This window comes from Lagopus muta, chromosome 4, assembly GCF_023343835.1.
Source record: "Lagopus muta isolate bLagMut1 chromosome 4, bLagMut1 primary, whole genome shotgun sequence".
Taxonomy (NCBI): Eukaryota; Metazoa; Chordata; class Aves; order Galliformes; family Phasianidae; genus Lagopus; species Lagopus muta.
Genome location: NC_064436.1, coordinates 7,911,395 through 7,931,463, shown reverse-complemented (window position 1 = coordinate 7,931,463; position 20,069 = coordinate 7,911,395). Strand labels below are relative to the sequence as shown.

General features: G+C 38.7%; 1 long non-coding RNA gene across 1 annotated transcript in view; it reads right to left on the bottom strand.

The window, feature by feature from the left end:
* LOC125692035 (uncharacterized) overlaps nt 1-20,069 on the bottom strand; it is an 82,557-nt gene that overhangs the window by 31,435 nt on the left and 31,053 nt on the right. The window contains exon 2 of the long non-coding RNA XR_007376421.1: nt 3,426-3,559. This is a non-coding gene — a long non-coding RNA (uncharacterized LOC125692035). The remainder of the gene's footprint in view (nt 1-3,425; nt 3,560-20,069) is intronic.

Sequence of the window (20,069 nt, the reverse complement as noted above, 5' to 3'; positions counted from 1 at the left end):
ACTCGCCTTCTCTCTGGCCTTGTGATGTCTGTATCATTTTGTCTGACAAAAAACAAGGTATTATCACCAGACTGCTGATGATCTTTCAAAATTATCAATATTACTAATTCTACAGAAATGACAAATATTTCCCATGAATCACTCAGTTTACTTTACAAAAATTAAATACTGTCTTGAATCAAGAGTTTTTCCATATACCACCATTTAACTATCACCATTTAGTTAAAAATGTACAACCTAACTATACAAAGCTCCTTCATACACAGTGGAGATAAGCACTCCTAGTGCAAACATCTTTCCATACTGCTTAATGGCTTATTTATGAGTTCACTCCAAGGAGGTCAACAGAAGAGCTCACAGCCAGAGATTAACTAAAAGTTGTACAGGCTACAGCATACGGTTGTTAGGATCTAAGTGAAGACTAAGACATAAAGAAGCTAACATCAATTGCTTTACTTCTGAAGGAACAAGGAGCTTTGTTATTGGTGGTTTAGCTGGTGAAGATTTGGGGGGTTTTTAGGAGTGAGGCAAAAGGATGAAGCTGGACATAGTGACTAATAGCTTACGATCTACAATTATCCTCTCTTCCCATAAACTATCATCAACATTAGCAGCAGCAGCAATCTCTGGAGCAGTTCAGACTGAATTCTTTCAAAAGACACAGGAGCTGTCTTTAAGAACCACGCTTCTGAGATGAATGTACTTTGTACCTCCTATTCTCTTGTTAATAGTCTGTGATTTCGAGCATATTTCTGCTTGGATATTTCCAGTTACTTCAAGAATCAAACTTCCTAATTTGTCTCCTACTTGTTCTGCAGCTATACCCAGCTGTGTAACAGACGAGCAAGCAGGCTCCATCATAAAGGAACTGTCTGTTCCCTGCATAAACTGGGATTGATGATTCCTAATAAACCTGTTTTTTGAATTGTACACATTCAGATTCAAAAATGTATACACAGTGAAGAGTGCTGACTATGAGCCCATCATACAGCAGTATGCTTGTGTTCTGCTAGCAAGACATTTTGTGTAGTTATCTCTTCTTGTCACAAGAAAAACCGAATATGTAAAAGTAAGCAAATACAAGATACAGAAGCTTTACTATTTTTTTCAGCACTCGAAGCTCTTGATTACATAGCTGTGAATTTAGGTATCTTATGAAATACATGTGGATAAATACGGCCTGTCCATGAGGCAGGTAAGGTATGATCCATTTGCCCCTTGACCTCAAACACAGCAGCCTTAAGCCTGCTTTTATCTATTCTGAAAGACAGATATTCTTAGGATAAATTCCGTAGCTCCAGAATCAAAGAATCAGGCTCTCCTTCCCATATTACTTTATCTCATTTCTTCATACAAGACAATTTTTCACCTGATGCCTTTACAGTTAATTGAATTATCAGATATTAGCTAAGGTACTAAGATATTATCTATGGTTCTTAAAATAAAAATAAACTTATTTCTTCATAAAAATCTGTAACTTAAAAATGGGTATCATATTTAGGGAAAACAACAACCTACCTCCACCTACACACTTTAAGTCAATACCATTAAGCTTAAGATGCAAGAAAAAAAAAAATTCCTACTTTACCACTGTGAACCAAAGGATTTTCTCACTGCAAAGGCCAACAGTGTTGGCTCTGCTCCAGATCACCTCAGACCTCAAAATATCTCTTCCTTTGTACTGCCTTTCAGTCTCCATCTAAAAAAAATGAGGCTGAGCCAAACACCCAAGACCCTGGACACCCTGTGACTCTTTGCAAATAAGGCGCAGCCTAACACGTGCCTCACAAGCCCTGCTTCCATCCCAAGCTAGGGACAGGTCTGGTCTCTGGCCTGCTTTAAGGCTGAGGCAGAAAAAGCTATTTTTGTTCTTGGTCCCTTTTGTTTTTTGGTCCACCTAAGTTTGCACAAACCAGCAGACCAGCTTCTCTATTTCCATCCCTCTTCAGACATGAATTTCACAGAAGGCACTTCGCTGAAGCGGGGGAAGTAAAGCTCCCTCCATAGGGAGGTGAAGCTTGGCAGCTCTTCTCACATCCCTGCTCAACCAAGCAACCACCTTTCCTTCCCACAAAAACTGAGCTTGGCAAGGGAGAGGGGAAGCAACGGGCTCAGGGCTTAAGTACTCCTGAAGGCTCCAAGTGCTGCAGAGTGCAGACAAAGCCCTTCAAATGCAGTGTGTTGCAGTAGAAATGTAGCAATAGAGATCCTCCATGGTAAAGTTACATGAATAGGGAACAGGTTTTACCTCTGAAAACACAGTTTCCAGAAGTAAAAATATTAAAATAATAGCAAGCAATCAGAAGGAAAAGAAGCCACGCTTAAGGTACCTTTTTTTTTTTTTCCACTACTAATAGGTAGATATTTATTATTTACTAACCCTGAAGTGATAATGAGGATAATCTGACAAAGAAAAGTAATCTCTCTGTGACTTCCCAGCTTAGCCTTGCATTTGCTCAGCTAAGCAAGCAGGTTTTCCTTTCTACATGAAAATATATTGGAGGTTGCTCAGAAGGTGCCTGATCTGTAAGAGTTTATTGGGGGTGCACCAAGGCAGGCTCCAGGAGACAGGTAGAGGATGGAAAGCAACAGACAAAGCCTTGGGAACAGGGGCATTCTGCCCTAAGGTTGCACAGTGCTCATGGTACAAAATCTCTACATAAGAAATAACCCAAACAGAGCCACAAAATGCAGCACTCAAAGACCAGGTGATTACTTTTTTTTCAGGAGGGTTGGCATTTCATCCCATGTTTTTACGCTGTGTAACAGCATAATCTGACTTCACACACAGATACATGAGAATTAAATAATAAAAATTAAAAAAAAAAAAAATCACTGTCTTGATATGCACGCTGTTTTCCTGGTATTTTAAAAAAGAAAATAAGCCTTCGGTCTTATTTGGACAATACTTCTAAGATTTCCTTCCCACTGTGTCCAAACAACAAATGTTCCTGTTATAATTAGCGCCTTGACATTAACAAAATCTCTAAGGTATCTTTTCATGGAGCTTTTTGGAATAGGCTGATTTATTTAATTGATGAATAGCTTCGTATGAGCTTATTTTTAATCCTACCCATTTATCTTATGAATAATTGCTATTTTGTAATTATTCCAAAGAAATAATACCAATATTTTTAATGATAATAATGAATGACAAGGCTTTAGCAAGTTTTTTCATGTTTGTAAAACAATACTCATTAGGCAGAATGAAATATTTGCTCATTTAATATACAAGCTTGATTTTTTACTTGATCTCAAGTCAATACAATGCATCCAACAAGCTGAGCTAGTCTTTGAAATCCATAACCATATTTTTTATTGCACTCATGTACTTCAAAACGTGCAGAATACTCTTGAAGATCTGTATGTTACTGGTTAAAGAACATTAAATAGAACTAAAAAATAGAACTCGTATTGCATTTTACCTTCTCTCTCATCTTCTGTATCAGCCTGTAGCCTCATGTTGAGAATTTAAATGGTCTTTGTGACGAGGTGGGGGCTTGTTCCACTGAGCGGAATGGCTCCATTGTCCATCACTAAGGATCCTCATGGCAAGGCACTACAAAGAATGATTATTTTTTAATGAACACCTATCGTCTCTATGGTGGTTCAATCAGGTTTTTACAGTAAGTTACCTTTTCCAAAGTCATATTATAAGTTGGAGAATAACTATCCCCTTGTTCACCAAAGGTAAGTTTTGACCACTGAAGTCAAAAAGTGCATAAATACTGTACACAGTCATAGTCTGCCGAGTTCTTAAAAATAGCAGGGAATCCATCTTTGGATGCCTGGCCCTGAATCTCTGCCTACGATCCAAAATCCATTTTAGGCCCTTAAATAGGCAAAGGAGCTTATAAGACAGCTCATTATCGAGTCACATCTCACCAGTCACTGGCTGCCAGCAAAATCCATCAGCCCCATGTCATCAGAGACCAGTCATCTTGCTTCTGCCAAGTTCACAGACTACAGAGGTTACATTTTGATAACAGGAGGCCTTCAGGTGTTTCTGATTTGACATCTAAAGCTTTTTCAGAAGACTTCCAAAGGCTGTTCGGGTATATTCAATCTTAAATACAGCCAGACCCTCACACACTGCCTCCCATTTTCCCCTTTTCTTTTGTTGTTGTTGTTGGATTTGACTTCTTACAAAAACATCCTTGAATGTCATTTGCATTTTCAAATGCTGCTAGGAAAGTGCCTTATTAATTTAATAGAGATTATAATGCCCAATTTTAATAACTTAATTTTGAATCAGTCTGATTAATATTTCCACTATTTTAGCATATGAAATGAACCTTTTTCCATATTCAATGCTTCTCAGAAAATATTAAGAAAAAAAAAAAACCAAAACACATCACTTATATTCCTGACTTTCAACAAACTTTTAGAAAGGTTTTTCCAAAAATTTTTCAAAGGTTCATCTGCTTCTCTTTTCGCATTCCTCCTTCCCAGACAAATGTAAATGCTTTGCTGGTCATTAAGGAAATGATCATTGACCATGCAGGTAATGTTTAGGTTGTGAGTTAAATTACAAAATTTTTCTGAACAAGCCATACACTTTGTATCAGTTTTGCTTAAAAAGAAGCAAACAAGGACTAAGCACATTTATGGTTAGAATTTTTTCTCTCTGTTGCATGCATGTCATGTACAAACTCAGAGCAAGAACTAAGGTCTTAACAGTATCACTGTGGAGTAAAAACCAATGAAACCAGAATGAACATTCTTTCAGACTGCAGAAAAGCATTAACCGTATGCCTCTTTATAAAAAAGCACCATAAATTTTGCCTCAAACTTTCGAAGACCTAGCATACTTAGAAGCTCTGCTTTCTTGTCTTGCTTTTATCGTGCACATCTCCATGAGCAGAGAACAGAATGTTTGGTTTAAACAGAACAGCAACTTTAAGCAAGTTATTTCAGTTTAACCATTATTTGGTTTCAGATTACTATGTCTATTAAATCAAACCGCACTTAAGTTTAACTCGCATCAATCTTTGTATCTAACTGTGCCTTTCCACAACAGCTCTTAGGTGGAAACACCACTACTTTTTCTTCTATGTTATATGAACTACTTCCTGCTTCTCCCATTAAAAAAGGCTGAAAAGCGATAACTATTCATCAAATTCATTGTGCTGATAATCCCCTAAATTCCAATCTCAGTGCAGTTTTTATTGGTTAAAAACTTACTTAAGCTCTACTCATGAATTATTTATTCAAGAATTGAGGACAGACAGTATCTTATGATCCATAATTACAAATCAAGTCTTATAGAAGAGTCTCTTCATCACTCTGGTACTCTCACAGCAATATAAGGAGAGCTTTGTTCAAGTTTTGTATCTCTATTATTAGTTCTTTATTTCCCTGGGGACTGCATATCACTAACCAAAACTCATTCCAAATATTCTTACAACACACTTATGTTGAAACAGCTGAGAAGTCATCCCTGTAGATGCAATGCCATGACTTTATTAAGCTAGCAAGTGTCCTTATTAGCGTTCCCATATAGGCTATACTCTGACCCTTCTAAAGGCTAATATTTCACTGCCTTCTACCTTTGGGTGTTTGTGCAAGATGTAACGTGGCAAGCTTTCTTCACGCTGCACATCAACACAAAGCCATACGCACATAAGCAACAGGGTCGTAAAAGCTGGAGAAAAACAAGTTTGCTGAGCACTAGAATCACTGCAGGAACAATTTTCCAAGCACAACTCGACTCAGTCACTTCAGTTGAAGCCTGAGGTTGGACTGGCTCTGCTTCCTGGAGGAGAAACCCAGTGTCCGCAGGCTGCAAAAGAAGTCTGACAAGGTAAACTTCTCAGTGCAGGTTGGAGCTTGAACCTAGGAGCAAATACTGTAAGTGCTCTGACCTTACAGGCAAGGGTGGAAAAGCACTTGAACAGGTTGCCCAGAAAAGTGGTGGAAGCTCTATCCCTGAAGACTTTCAAAGTCAGGCCGGACCAGGCTCTGAGCAGCCTTCTCTAGGTCCGGGTGTCCTGGCTCATCGCAGGGCAGTTGAGCTAGATGGCCTTTAAGGGTCCCTTACAGCATAAAATTCTATGATTCTATGACCTAACGAAGAAGAAGCAGCTTGCTGTGTTAGAGGGGGAGTGTGACATGCTGTGCATCCCAAGCGAAGGAGAAGCTCAGAAGAGACCCGTGAACATTTGAAGTGAGGGAGGAACCTTCAAACACATCAGGTTTCAGTCTGTACTGTTCAAAATTAGTCTGCCTCTTCAAAATGCACGAAATGAGACTGTACGCCTGCATTCTAGTGCACCAGTGACAGAATACACAAGTTTGCTACATTTGAAATTCATGTTTCAGCAGAAGTACACATGGGGAACATCTTAAGACATACAGCCTTATTTCTGTTATACTGTAGGTGAAGCCTGAAGTTACAACAAACACATGCTGGATGTTATGCGAAAGTAACCTCACACACAAAAATATATTCCTTATAAGAGTGCAACATGCTTCTCTTTACACTTACAGTGATTTCTTCAAGAAGTTCATATTACAGCTCTGCAGAAATCTAGATGCCTGACTCATTCACTTTTGTAAGGAGGAGCAAACATGGCACTAAACACAGCAGTTCCTGCTCAAAAACTCATTACACTACCTTGAGAAATAACGAAACACCTGAATGCATATTTCCTTTATCTTTAAAAGTCATTTACTTTAGAATCCTAAAGCCCCTGGATGATATATATGTACAGAGAAAAAAAATGCAAGTTTGCTGTTATATATAAATATATATATATATATATATATGCACACACACATTTTAATTATTTAATGATAATGATTGAGGGCATTTATGACTGTTTCCAACTAGAACCCTCATCTCAACTCTCCAAATCTGTGAACAGTGACAAGATAGATTTGCATCTCGCATTGTCAGACACTATCTTTTTGGAAAAGCTCTGAATTTTAATGAACGTTTTCTAAAAATACATTTAAAACCTTATGAAATGGTAATTCTAATCACAACATGAACAAATTTGAGTTTTCAGTAATGATAAAGAAGTAGTAATTCTGTCAAAGGCGTTCATATACTTTCACAAGAGAAGAAACAGAAACGCTCTCTAACCCAAAACTCGTGTGATGCTACTCAGGATCAGTATACTCCTAGATAACAAAATACCAGCTAAGCGTGAGATTTGCATCTTCACTTCAGATTTCTCACACTTGAACTTCTCTCTGCCTTATCAACGCAGCTACCACAAAGCTGAGCAAATGCAGCCTGAGTGAAAGTGCTCACTGGAGTTCTGACTGAAATCTTAATTGTTCCTGCCCACTCTGAGCACCAAGGCATGCCTGCAGGCTTGCGATAAATTCAACCGAAGAGCAGGAAATAACTGGGAGATATATGCAAATAAAATATTAACCTACATCTGTAAGAGTTAACTTGCCAAACTGTATTACATATATTATGCACATAACTTAAATTCATTCATACTTTAAATCAAACAGCCTGATCAAAAGGGGGAATACTCTACCTGCACTTCAAGCAATATGGGTCAGTTTAAACATGCTTAATGTTACCGTGTCCCTAGCAAATTTATTTCTGTCATTTAGATCAAAGGCATGTATTTGCAGCATTTTCCATGCCTGCTCTATAGATACAGATACATTACTTTCATAAGAACCTGGTACTAATTCTATTGTAATTGCTCAGAAAAGACTAAAAATCACAGAATTTAGTGCTGTGAAAGTGTCTCTTTAATAAAATATTGCTGTTTTTTTTTCTTCCACTATGTCATTATCTATTCTTTTCATGCGGTTCATTTCTGAAGTTTCAAAGTGTTTGACAACAACAAAAAAAATCAATTAAAAGCCCAAAGACAACACTGCAGAAACATGAAAAGAAATATAATAAAATTAAATAGGAAGTTCTGAATTATTCAAATTAAAAGTTTTTATAGGTGTCCATAAAAAAAAAAGCCTTCAAAGGATGAAAAAAAAGGATTCAAGACGGATATTTGTTTTAATATCTGTAATTAGTTTAATAATTTGGAAATACTTTTGCCTCATGGGATAATGGCAGTTGTCTACAGAAATTACATACGAACTCCATTATTCTTTTAACTATCTGTACACCATTTACAGACTCTTTGCACTGAAACCACATGAACACAGAAGTACTTGGTGCTTCCATGGCGCCTTTGTTCTACAAATCTCAAAGCAAGTTGAACAACGTCAGCATTCCACAAAATGAATATTATTTTTACTCAATAACTACGGAAACGGAGGTGCTGTGGTTCCTGCCTTCAGATATTCTGTATGTTCCTCAATAAAAAACCAGTGGCCAGAACCACAGAGGTGCCAAACACCCTGAATTTGCAGTGACGTACGCATGAGTAATGAAGTCTCCCTATCAGTAGCATCATTAAGCTGCCCTCACTTTGTTTCCAAGTATGAACCTGCAGTTCGACACTTCGCATGTCTGAGTTCAAAAACGTTCAGCTGTAAGACTGATTACATATTGTGGCACAGTATTCAGAAACCTATGCTAAGGAGAAATCTTCTATCTCATTTAATGGCCTTCATTGCAGAACAAGCCGCGAATCTCACAAATGATGTGCTTGCCATTATTATTTCTATCAACAGCATCTCAATTTTACAGACTGAGGAACTAAGAACAAACAAATTAAGAGCTGAATATAGGACTTATCTAAATTCACCTGGCTCAAGATGATGCCCTACCCTAGAAATAATGGAAGAATTAACATAATAAGGCAAACAAATGCTCCAGAGATGTAACTTCCCCTCCAGTGCTCCTGCAACGCTTCCGTTGCTCCCTCAGTACTAATACCATCACAGGGCTGCTGACATGCAGTGATAAAGGAAAAGAATAGAACACTGCCACAGCATTGCCCATTCCCTTCATGCTCCCCACATGTATGACATGGGGCACAGAAACAAGCTGTCATTCTGGGTGGACCAACATGGCTGACTCCTACCTTCAGCAGCCACCAGCAGATGAGGCCTGGGACACAGTAGAGACAAAGCAAGGTCAGAGTGATCCTTTTCATGGAATATCATCATTTCCAGCAGTCACAGATTTATTAAATACTTCCCACATTATTGAAGATCATCTTTAAAATTGTCATTAATTACTGCAATTGTTAACTAAAAAACAACAAAGAAAAAGCAACTATGATTAAGAAACAGTGACATGAGTAAAAACATCTTCTGCCATTTCATAATAGTAGCACCTTCAGTCAAGGCCACAGCTGGGGCAGAGGGGACACTGACCTACACATTCAGGTCTGAGACATCTCAATGGCAGGGATGTGGACAGATGTTCACAGAATCGTTTGAGCTGGAAGGGACCTTTAAAGACCATCTAGTTCAACTCGTCTGCAATGAACAGGGACATCTACAGTTAGATTAGGTTACCCGGAGCCCCATTCAGCCTGACCTCCATTGTCTCCAGGGATAGGGCATCCACCACATCTCTAAGCAGCATGTTCCAGGGCTTCACTATCCTTATAATAAAACAAACAAATAAGCAAATTTTTACATCTAATCTAAAGCTCATCTGTTTTAGTTTGAATCCATTTCTCCTTGTCCTATCACAACAGATACTGTTAAACGAGTCTGTCATCTTCTTTCTCAGAGTCCCCATTCAGACACTGAAAGGCTGCTACAAGGTCACTTTGGAACCTTCTCTTCTCCAGGCTGAACTACCCCAGCTCTTTCAGCCTCTCCTCACAGGGGAGGTGTTCCATCCTTCAGATCTTGTGGCCTTCCTCTGGACGCACTCCAGCAGGTCTGTGTCTCTCCTGTACTGGAGACTTAACATCTGGATGTGTTACTCCAGGAAAGGTCTCGCCAGTGCAGAGTAGAGGACCAGCCTCGACCTGCTGACCACACTTCTTTTGATGCAGCCCAGGATGCAGTTGGCTTTCTGAGCAGTGAAGGCAATTCGCTAGTTCATGAACAGCTTACCATCCACCAGTACCTCTCAAGTCCTTTCTGGTAGGGTTAGATTATACTGACAGCAGGGGTTGCCATGACCAAGGTACAAGACCATACCCTTGGGGTTACTGAACACGCAGTGGCACTCTTCAGTGCACTAACAACAGTCAAGCCCAACAAGTTGACCCAGAACAGAGCATACGGCACAACTTTCTTTCACATCAACTCACACTTATTTGAAGAGGATACATGCAACAAACTTCTACTCCCGGATAAATGAAACCCCAGAGTTTGGCTGACTCAAAGGCATGGAAGCTCTCACATCCTTTTGTGGTCATTTCCGTTTAAACTTAAGTTCCCCATCTACATTTAACTTACACAGACAAAATTAAAATGAAGCACAAAATGAAAGCAGCTGTCATCCATCCCAGACCACTCTTACAATTATGTCTTTTGTCTGTTTTATGCTTAAGGCACTGTACAAATTTTAAGTCTCTGTTGTTTCTTGCTTTTTTTTTTTTTTAAATTAAGCAATTAAGCTATTTAATTACAGTTTAGAAGCTCTACTGGTAGGATGTTCATTCATGTGATAAACACTATCTTATTTTTTATTATAGCTTATTACAGAATAGTTTATCAATCTGCATCCTTTTTTTTTTTCTCCCCAAGAAAAAGATAAGCTATTTCTTCCACTTCTGAACACTAACATGTAAAAGCCCAGGTAACCCTTCATTAAAGTCATGTCTTAGCTTGGCATACTTCCTCACACTTCCTTGCTTATTTGTTAATGCTGCTTCAGTGATGATCAGATTTTTGGCTATTTCCATGAGCCATACAATGCCTAGTGGCTAAATTGAACAGAGTGCTCATTGACTAATGAACTCTCATCTAACACTGTGATTCTTGTGATCAAGCATCATTATAACTTTGCCAGGTTCTATTTAAGAAAGCTAATCATCTTCTTATTGAAACACAGGCTTTTATGCAATTTTCATGTATTAGTCAGTGTGAACTTCACCCCTATTAAGGTGTTCATATTTTCCTTTGTGTTCTTTTTCTATGCCCACTGGTTCTTCGCAGGGTTCTACTGCTACACTGCTCCAGGTAGTAGGAAAGGCACCAATCCTGTTAACCTCTGCAAAAAGAGTACTTGCTCAATTTAACTTTGGGCAAGATTCATCTTGCTAACTCTGGATGACTACCACATTGCCATGTGAATCTGCATTAAGAAGCAGAGAGGAAAAGAAGGGATTTCACAGAAGAATTCCCTTCAGCCTAGGGAAATTTCAAGAATTACTATCATATTCCTCATCAGCATGCGATGAGAGTCAATTCCTTGAATGTTCTGTGAAACTGGGACAGACAGCAGTGGAGAGAGCTGTGTCTTACTTTTGCAAAGTGATTGCCAGTGAACAGCACCAACCTGCAAGTACAAATCATATTCACCTACTATTAACCTAGAGCAGAAAAGAAGAGCACACTTATTTACAGAGGTTTCATGTGTAACTCTGTCTTTTTCAAACATTTTTCCAGAACCTAACATACACCAAAAAAATCTTCTAGAGACTTAATCTGTAGTGTAGTCTATAGCATAAAAGCATCCTCTCCCATGACTTATGATCAAGTACACTGTCAAGCAAGAGAAAGTGAACTGGAACCAGCCCATGGAATATTTCTCTTGTTCAATTTATTGCTGGAAAGGCTGAAGTCTTTGCTCATCTTTCCATTTTGGAGAACTAAAAAAATCTTCAGGCTCCAGGAAGGTCAACACATGATAACATACAGTAAGTATGAATGTAGAACGCATTTCTACATGATTTTGTCTAACAACAAAACCTTCCAACGAAGTCATCAGCTTCACTTAAATAATTTGAAAATTGATTTATGTCCCATCTCGGACATAATCATCACCAAGGTCATAACAAGACATTCACAGCAAAGCAATAACAGGCTCTGTGAACAGTATTGTGTGCAAGAAGGTAAATGCCACTCTCAAATAAATTACTATAGACAGCTCGAAGGAGTTTTAAATCTTCTACCTTGACTCTTCCCCCAGAAAAAATTATACTAAGGCTATATATTTTTTTTTAATCTTTGTCAAATGGCTCAGAAACCTTCCATACACATGTGCAAAAGAAAATCTATGCCAGCAGTTACCTCTACTGTCCAGGCATCAGAAAGTTGAAGGTATACAGATATTTTTCTTCATGATGTACGAAATACCAGATCATTAAAATAAAAAAAAAAAAAAAGGAGCAATAACATTAGGCTGAAATAAGTATATTCATTCCACTTCAAAGCCTATAAACAAAACAAAGGAACAAAAAAAAATCCTTAGTGCTCGCATGACAAAAGGAATGAATGTTCGAATGGGAAATTTTACACGTAAATAAGTTTCTTACAAATCACACATGCATATAGCTTATAAAGCACCACTGAATCTTTATGGTTGTAAAACATTTAGCTGTTGATCCCATATCATTCTTCCCAAGCAGAGACAGATGGCTATAACTGAAAATGCATGTGAATTCTAAGTTGTGCCTAATTTATAGACTTTGATACAGCACTTCATCATTATACAGAAACTATTTTTTCATTCTTTTTAATTTTTTTATTAAGGCTGGTGAGTGCTACAGGCAAGTGCATAATTGTGGAACAAATCTTTCCTCTGGACTATGTCTATGCTGTGTTTGGTCCACACATGGGCTGATCATGTTGCCCATTAATTAACCCAATTCTTACTCTATGCTACCCTGCCTTACTCCTGGGTCCTGCAGCCCAAAAAATATCTCTGGCTCACTGCCTGGCTTCTGTCAGCCTGGAAACTGAGGCCTCGCTGCAAGCCCGCTTCAGGCCAGGCTTCCTGGCCTTTTTGTTGCTGTCACCCAGCTCCTGGCTCAGACCAAGCTGCTCACAAGCACTCCATCCTCCCCCGCTTCACCTACATGATTAAATCTCACCTGTCATTCATATTGACCTGTGCTCTAAGGGATAAACATGCTCAACAGCAAAGCCTTCCTTGGACACAGTACACTATGTTTTCTGTACTACCCTTCCCTGTATTCTTCTGTACTAGCACCACAGCATGTCTCAGGATCTGCTTTAAACACAGGTTAAACCTTTAGAAATCTTACCTTGCCTACTGAGCAGTTGCAAACAGCTACACACACAAAGACCAAAAAAAGACCTACCACATATAGAACAAGATACACTGAGCAGAATAAAGTACATTTCTTGAAAATCATACACAAAATCAGAAGGAGTAATGTACATTTGATCAGTTCAGGTCATTTTTAGATAACCTTGCTTACAGAGTTATCACAAAATCACTGATATTTTGCATGACTGGGATAAGCAGTATGCTTTAATAATACCTACTAAACAAACTTTCTTCTACTTTCCTGCTCAGAGTTACACAAATTTAAGCCACTAAATTCAGTACTGGTCACAAAAGTGTTGTACTGCCATAAATTGCTAAGCTTCTCTACCTCTGAACCTTCTGTGTGGAAGGAAAAGGGGCTGGGACCATCTAGGCTGCCTGACTCAAAAAAAGCCCTTGAAATATTAACTCATCTTATACTCCTGTAGTTGCTCAAGACCATTGCACTGCTCAACAACAGACAACATTGGTCACTGAGTGACCAGAGCTGCCACAACAAGCTACATGTTCATTTACACTTTTCTGTACACCCATACCTTTCGAGGACATACTTTGCTCATGAAACTTAGTAAAGAATATAACTAAAGAATTATGTGGAATTGTCATTATGATATTTCTATAGCAAAAGCAAGCGTCTTCTGGGCTCAGGTGCCTTTTCACCCATGTGAAAAGGAAGAAAATTGCCCTAGAACTTCACCACAGATTTTAAGGGCACTGTTACAGAATGGAAAACCGCCCACACTACAAGAAAAAGCCATGTTAAAAAAGCACAATTAAGAAGCTACTTAAAATTTTATCCAATTTTAGTTTCGAGAATTTAACATTTTAATTTCAAAATGATGACATTTGTAATATTGGGATTAAGCACTTCTCAGCATTTATTCTCCTAAGCACAGGTTGCAGTGAATACAGCAATCAAACTGAAAACAACACAAGAAGGTGATTAAAAACATCACAACGCCCTTTAATGAAAAATCAAATGGAAGAAATTTTACCTTGAATTCCTTCTTCAGCTGATGAAGTGCCAGTCTTTCTGTTTGAGAATCTCTCCCGCAATTTCTTAGGCAATCCTAACATCCAGCATGATAAATACCCACCTCATTCCTGACCCAATGCTTACTGCAATCATAGCAGTTTCTCTCTTGATGTCATCGCACTACATCAGACTACTTGACAGGTAAAATACTGAGCTGACTTATCTCGTAAAAGGAAAAGATAAAATACAGAAGTTTTTGTATGATCAGATATACCATTATCTTTAGTTGCCAAGATAAGTTTCAGATATGTTTTCGGGAACTAATTCCCATAATTTTACCTAGACTATTAAGACATGTGTCAACTTACCACATCTAAAAGTGAAAACTGGCTTTGAGTACAAAAGTGCTGTAAAGAATTCTGCACAAATTAAAAATTGTGCCACACTAAACTTGCAATGAAGTACAATAAAGTCATTTTCGTAACCAAAACAGCTTTCAACACAGACTGTACAGTTATTCCCTGGACTGGAAAGTATACTTAATTTGCTAAATCCTAAAAAAATAAAATCAAGTCAAGTCTTTACAAAACTTACATTTCTGGTCATACAGCAATCCCAATTGCATGCATAGCCTGATTAACAGTTAATATTAGGCTCTCTTTCAAAATGCCTTATGTGGCATGCCACAGATCACAATAAAAATCTGAGATTGAGAGGTATAGAATAAACAACGTATGACAGCTCTCTCAACACCAAAACCAAGCGTGCTTCATTTCTAACAGGGATGGCTGGGTCATACAACGTGATATTTTCCTGAGCTCAGGCCATTTCCTCTCAGTTGCCTTAATGCTTGAGCAGATTTCTATCTGAAATGTCATCCATCCACTTGTTCTGGTTCTGACCCTTTCCTTTTTTTGCCAGGTTTTGGAGTTCCTTCTGCAAGAATCCCAACTGCAGCATGCTCCCCACTGTAGGACACACAGACAGAAGGTGAAATATGACAGGAACGATGCCTACATCTTCACCCTCAGGAAGAGACGCTCTCACTTCAGCCTGGTGGGAACTTTCCTGCTTGACTATAGATATGTCTCCGCATATTACACTTACGAATAAAGGGTAAAACCTCTCTGCTAGGTTTGGTTTCAGAATATTTCGTATGAAAAGTATCTCTCTACCCTTACAACCCAGCAATTCCAGTGGGTTGTAAGAGGCTTAGACTCAAAACTAATCTCTTTCTGAATTAAAATAAGCATTTAGGAAAATACCTTACACACTAAATAATACTAAAGTATTGTGGGCTGGGGCCCACTCAGCTTTTTTTTTTTTTTTTTTCTTTTTCTCTGTTAGGCACTTAAACATTCATTAATGCAGGAACCTGGGCATTCCCAGAGAGAGTTCTAAGCAGCAGGCTATAGAGTTACTTTTTGTACTGCTGTCCAAAATAGATGCTTAAGCATCATATATGTAGCAGAGCTGTTCCACCAGAGAAGCATGACATTCTGCAGTAGCATATAGTTCCACAGTTAGGACACATTCTTCCAAGTTAAGAGCAGGGGGAAGAAAAAGCGCATCTTAACACTGCTAAAGACTGGTGCTGGTCCTGGTCCAACACGCAGAAGAAAGCTGCAGCACCTGTTCTGCGATAGCAGCTCTAGCCTCTTGCAAATTTAGCTTCTGCTTTTATCTGAGAAGTCTGTAAATGCAGCTTTGGTCGAACAAAGCATGTAGCTTTGATTAGCTGGGGGAAAAAAAAAAAAAGAGAGGAAGGAGGGGAGAGATCTGTTTCTTGTCAACTGGAACATTTTCATTTCTTTTTTAGTCGGTCACTGAACTGACAAATCAATTTATTGTGCAGCCCAAGTGCAGATATCCTGCCCTGAAGTCAAATCAAGCAGCACACATGCAGGCAAAATTTGGCCTTTCTTTTTTAGCTGCTGAGTCCAGCTCCTATTGTAGGCTAAGTAGATTCCATGGTAGAGAATGCCAATGGGTAAATGGAGAACAGAAAAGCTTTACAGTGATTAACAGATTACTGTTTCTCTGCAGGATACAATTAAAAGAGAAGGAAGCTTAATTTCTCTAATACCTAAAACGAAATAAATCAGAGCAAAATACCTGGCATTTTTATTTTCATAAAAGTATTAATACGTGCTTCACAAAGCACTGTATCGCTACACGTTTATTCCAGCAACAGCAAAGCAGATGTATACATTAACAAACACCTGCTGAGATAAGCACTTCGCACTGTGCTAATTCACTGCCATTTATTATATGTTGCTTTTTATAATTTCATCTAACTTCTTAATTCATAACCAGACAACAATTAAGAGGTAATGTAAAAGTGGTGGAAATGCAGTTATTTTCTGCAACCAAAAGCAAAACATAAATCCCTGTAGTAGATTTACTTCCTCACCATTTACTGTGACCAGTCTGAACCTACAATGAATTACTGCTACATAGTCCCTGATCAAAAGTAGAAAAAAATTCTACTTGCTCTTTAAACCCCCTATCAGTCACTGCCCAAAACTCTAATTCCCATATCGAGGGAAAGCATGGACTGCTTCAGGATTAAACTTCACTGAATACATCATTTTTATTAAAAGAAAGCAAGAGAAGCAGCATCAGTAAGGCAAAGCCCCTGCTCACACTTACACCATGGTGAAGAATGTATTACCATATACTCTGGTAAATAGGACCAATATGCCACAGAGTTTGATGGAACAGAGACATCTGGAAGGTTTTTGGAACACCGGGGGTGAAAAACACCACTCTATGTTATCCTTTAAGCAACACAGTGCATGCATGATAAAACCTACAAGTGCTCCACCTCTCTGCAGCTGAGTAATCCTCTGCAAGGCTCAAAGCCTCTGCTCTCTCCTGGAACACTTGATTTAGTGACCCAGTGGCCTCATTTAATTGTTACAACTGACTTGCAAAGTCTTTGCACAGCAGAGATTCAATAATTGAAAGACAAGAAAGTACAACGGTGTTCATCTACCTTAATATCGAATCTATACAATTTCCCTAAATTCTGAGAATTTCTGCATCAAACTAAGATATTCCAATTCAACTGCTATGACTTTCAGGAAGAGCTGCAGACTTTGTCAGTGATCCAGTGACAAATAACAAACCACCATATTTCAAGATGTACTGCTTCAAAAAATGAATTAAGCTCATCTAAATACACATTTTTATCTTTTTTTCCTCCAAAACTGATATTTGGACCATTCACAGTAGAGTTCATTACAATCATAGAACCACTCAGGTTGGAAAAGACCTTGAAGATCATTGAGTCCAACCACAACCTAGCCAAACTACACTAACAACCCTCCTCTTAATCATGTTTCTGAGCACCACATCCAAACGGATTTTAAACACATCCAGGGATGGTGACTCAACCACCTCCCCGGTGAGCCTATTCCAGTGCTTAACATTAAATACAACCTATTCTTCCTTTTAAACAGAAAAATAAATTATAAAGAAGTAGAACAAATTAAAGCATGACCAACTCTTTGGAACCAGCTGAACATTGAGTACTTCAGTGCTCCTCACCTATTTTTGCGTGAGAAGTTTTTGATGAGTTAATTTGGCAGTAGAAAAGCAATTTCTGCATCTCTATTGTGGAAGAAAATTATCAAGAAGTAAGATGATCAGGAATCATCAGCAAGATGATCTACTCACAGAGTCTGAAACCCATAGCTAGTCTTAAGGTCGGTTTCTCGGAAACTGAAGAGGTACAGATAGGTCTTGCTATTTCAGATCCACTGATTATATATAGAGAGAACTTGAAGAGCCCATACTCGTGGTTCATTTCTGCTCAAATATGCATTGGCAGGAAAGAAAAAGAAAACGGAACCCACTGGAAAATCCTTTACCTCCCACCTCCAGACCCTGTGTTTTCTTGGCAAGTTTTCTTGTTACCAACCCATTCTTGTAATGAAACTATACTGACTGAATATATTAGCAAGTCTAGTAGATAAAACACACCTTTTGACTTTTACCACTATCTCTTTGGTAACCCTCATCCTCTGCATATCTTGTGGTTCATCTTCATGGTAACTTTGAACTCTTAAAAAAAAAAAAAACATTTAAACTCTTTTTTTCAACTCATGTTTCTGTCGGTAGTAAAAATCTGTTTCATTGGAAGTAATCATGAGCAAAGCATATGCACATAAGATATTCTGTCCACAGTGAAAAATACTGATGTTTGCAAAAACAAAACATCACATTTGGGAAAAAATAAAAGAAACACTGCAACAAAGATCGGTTATGAAATTGCTGTAATTGTTACAACGCTTTCATTAAGCTACAGCAACCACCGGTGTTGCAAAATCTCCTGTGTTGTAACAGCAAAACACAAAGAACTCAACTACCAGACCTTAATAATACTCTTTAATGTGTGTGTAAAAATTCAAGCAGCACAAAACAAAAACAAAATATGACGAAATCCACAGTCCCACAAGTAATCCAGTTTACCCAGAGTTGGCTAGTACCAGCTCATCTCAAAACAATCCCATAAAAAGCATGGGCTAATTTGGCTGAGCTGAATGAACGGAACACCCAGCCTTCCACCAGCTGATGTGGCCGATATCAATTCCTACTGCAGCTGATATTCAACCTCCAAAATTTCTCCCAAGTGATCGAATAAAACCAGCAGTGAACTTGCCACAGGCAGCTCACAGCAAAACCCACAGGCAGCTGCAAAGAAGGAAAGGCTTGGGGGTAGAGGAATGAAAACAAAACAAGGGTGTTCTAACTGCATTGAATCAGAAAAAAAAACAGTAAAAAAAGTGGCAACAAGCAAGAGCAGTTTAAGAAGCAAACTTAAAAGACGACAACTCATTTCAGAAGAACACAAAGGACAGATGCCTCCCTGAACTCCGAAAGACAGCTGGAAGCTAGCTTTGAGTTTCAAGATAGTAGGTAACAAACACATTAAAATGAGGCATCCATTCAGCAATTAGAAAGCATCATTGGGAGAAGCCATACTTTTTCCACTAGTGATTTATTTTATACTTGTCCTAGTACAATTGAGTTCAACATTTTCAAAATCATTCTCTTTTCAAAAGAAGATCTGACAGCATGACAGCCAAGCTGGTGAATGGATCTGCTCTGCTTGGCAAGACAGCATTAAAACTAGCTAGTAAGAAACACCCAGGAACTCCACGTTGCCTCTTTCAAAATGAGAGGCTGTGCTTGTTTCTCAAGTCACCTCAAACCACAGGATGAGGTATCACCACTTTCCCCACATGAAACAACTACTGAGTGCAGTAAGAGCACTTCTCCAGGCTTCTTGAGTCATTTCTTATGTTAGGGGAACTCATGCCAGTGCTCCCACCTGTCTATAAAGGTACCACATTCCATCTGAAGCACTCTCACTTGGGAGCCTCTGAAAACATGGAGAACAGTGCTCAGCTGGGTAATCCTGCAGCACATTTGCCACCTTAACCAAAAAGGGAGCTTCAAATCCCTCTCAAAAGCTGAAAATATTTCTGAAGTTGTCCTTTAATATGGCAACTGGAACCTTCAAGTGAATATAAAACATTAAACCTCATGCTTACACGTATGTTCTCCCTGTCCCACTGAATCATGAATTATTTCCTATCTAAAATAACAGAGATACAAGAGATTAAGGAAAACGCTTGTATGTGAGAAGTCTGAATTGAAGTAATATGAACAAACTATTTCACCATAAAGCAAGTGTACACACTGGGAGAATTTCACATCAGTAGCCCTTTAAGCTCGCTACATTAAATCTAAGGAAGCATTTATTGCTTTTTTAAAAATTGATCTTTAATGAGTGATCTTGAGGTGAGCAAGGCAGGCAGAGCAGGAAGGAGAAGACACAGCTCTGCATCCCTTGGCATCCCTTTCCACCTTCTACATCAGAAATGGTGGAGATGGGTATATACCTGCCAGGCTCACCCCTTCTGCAAGCCACAAGGGAACAAAGAGCTGGAGAGAGGAACACGGGGCTGCTGCTCATGTCAGCCTCGAACTTAGGCCTCAGCA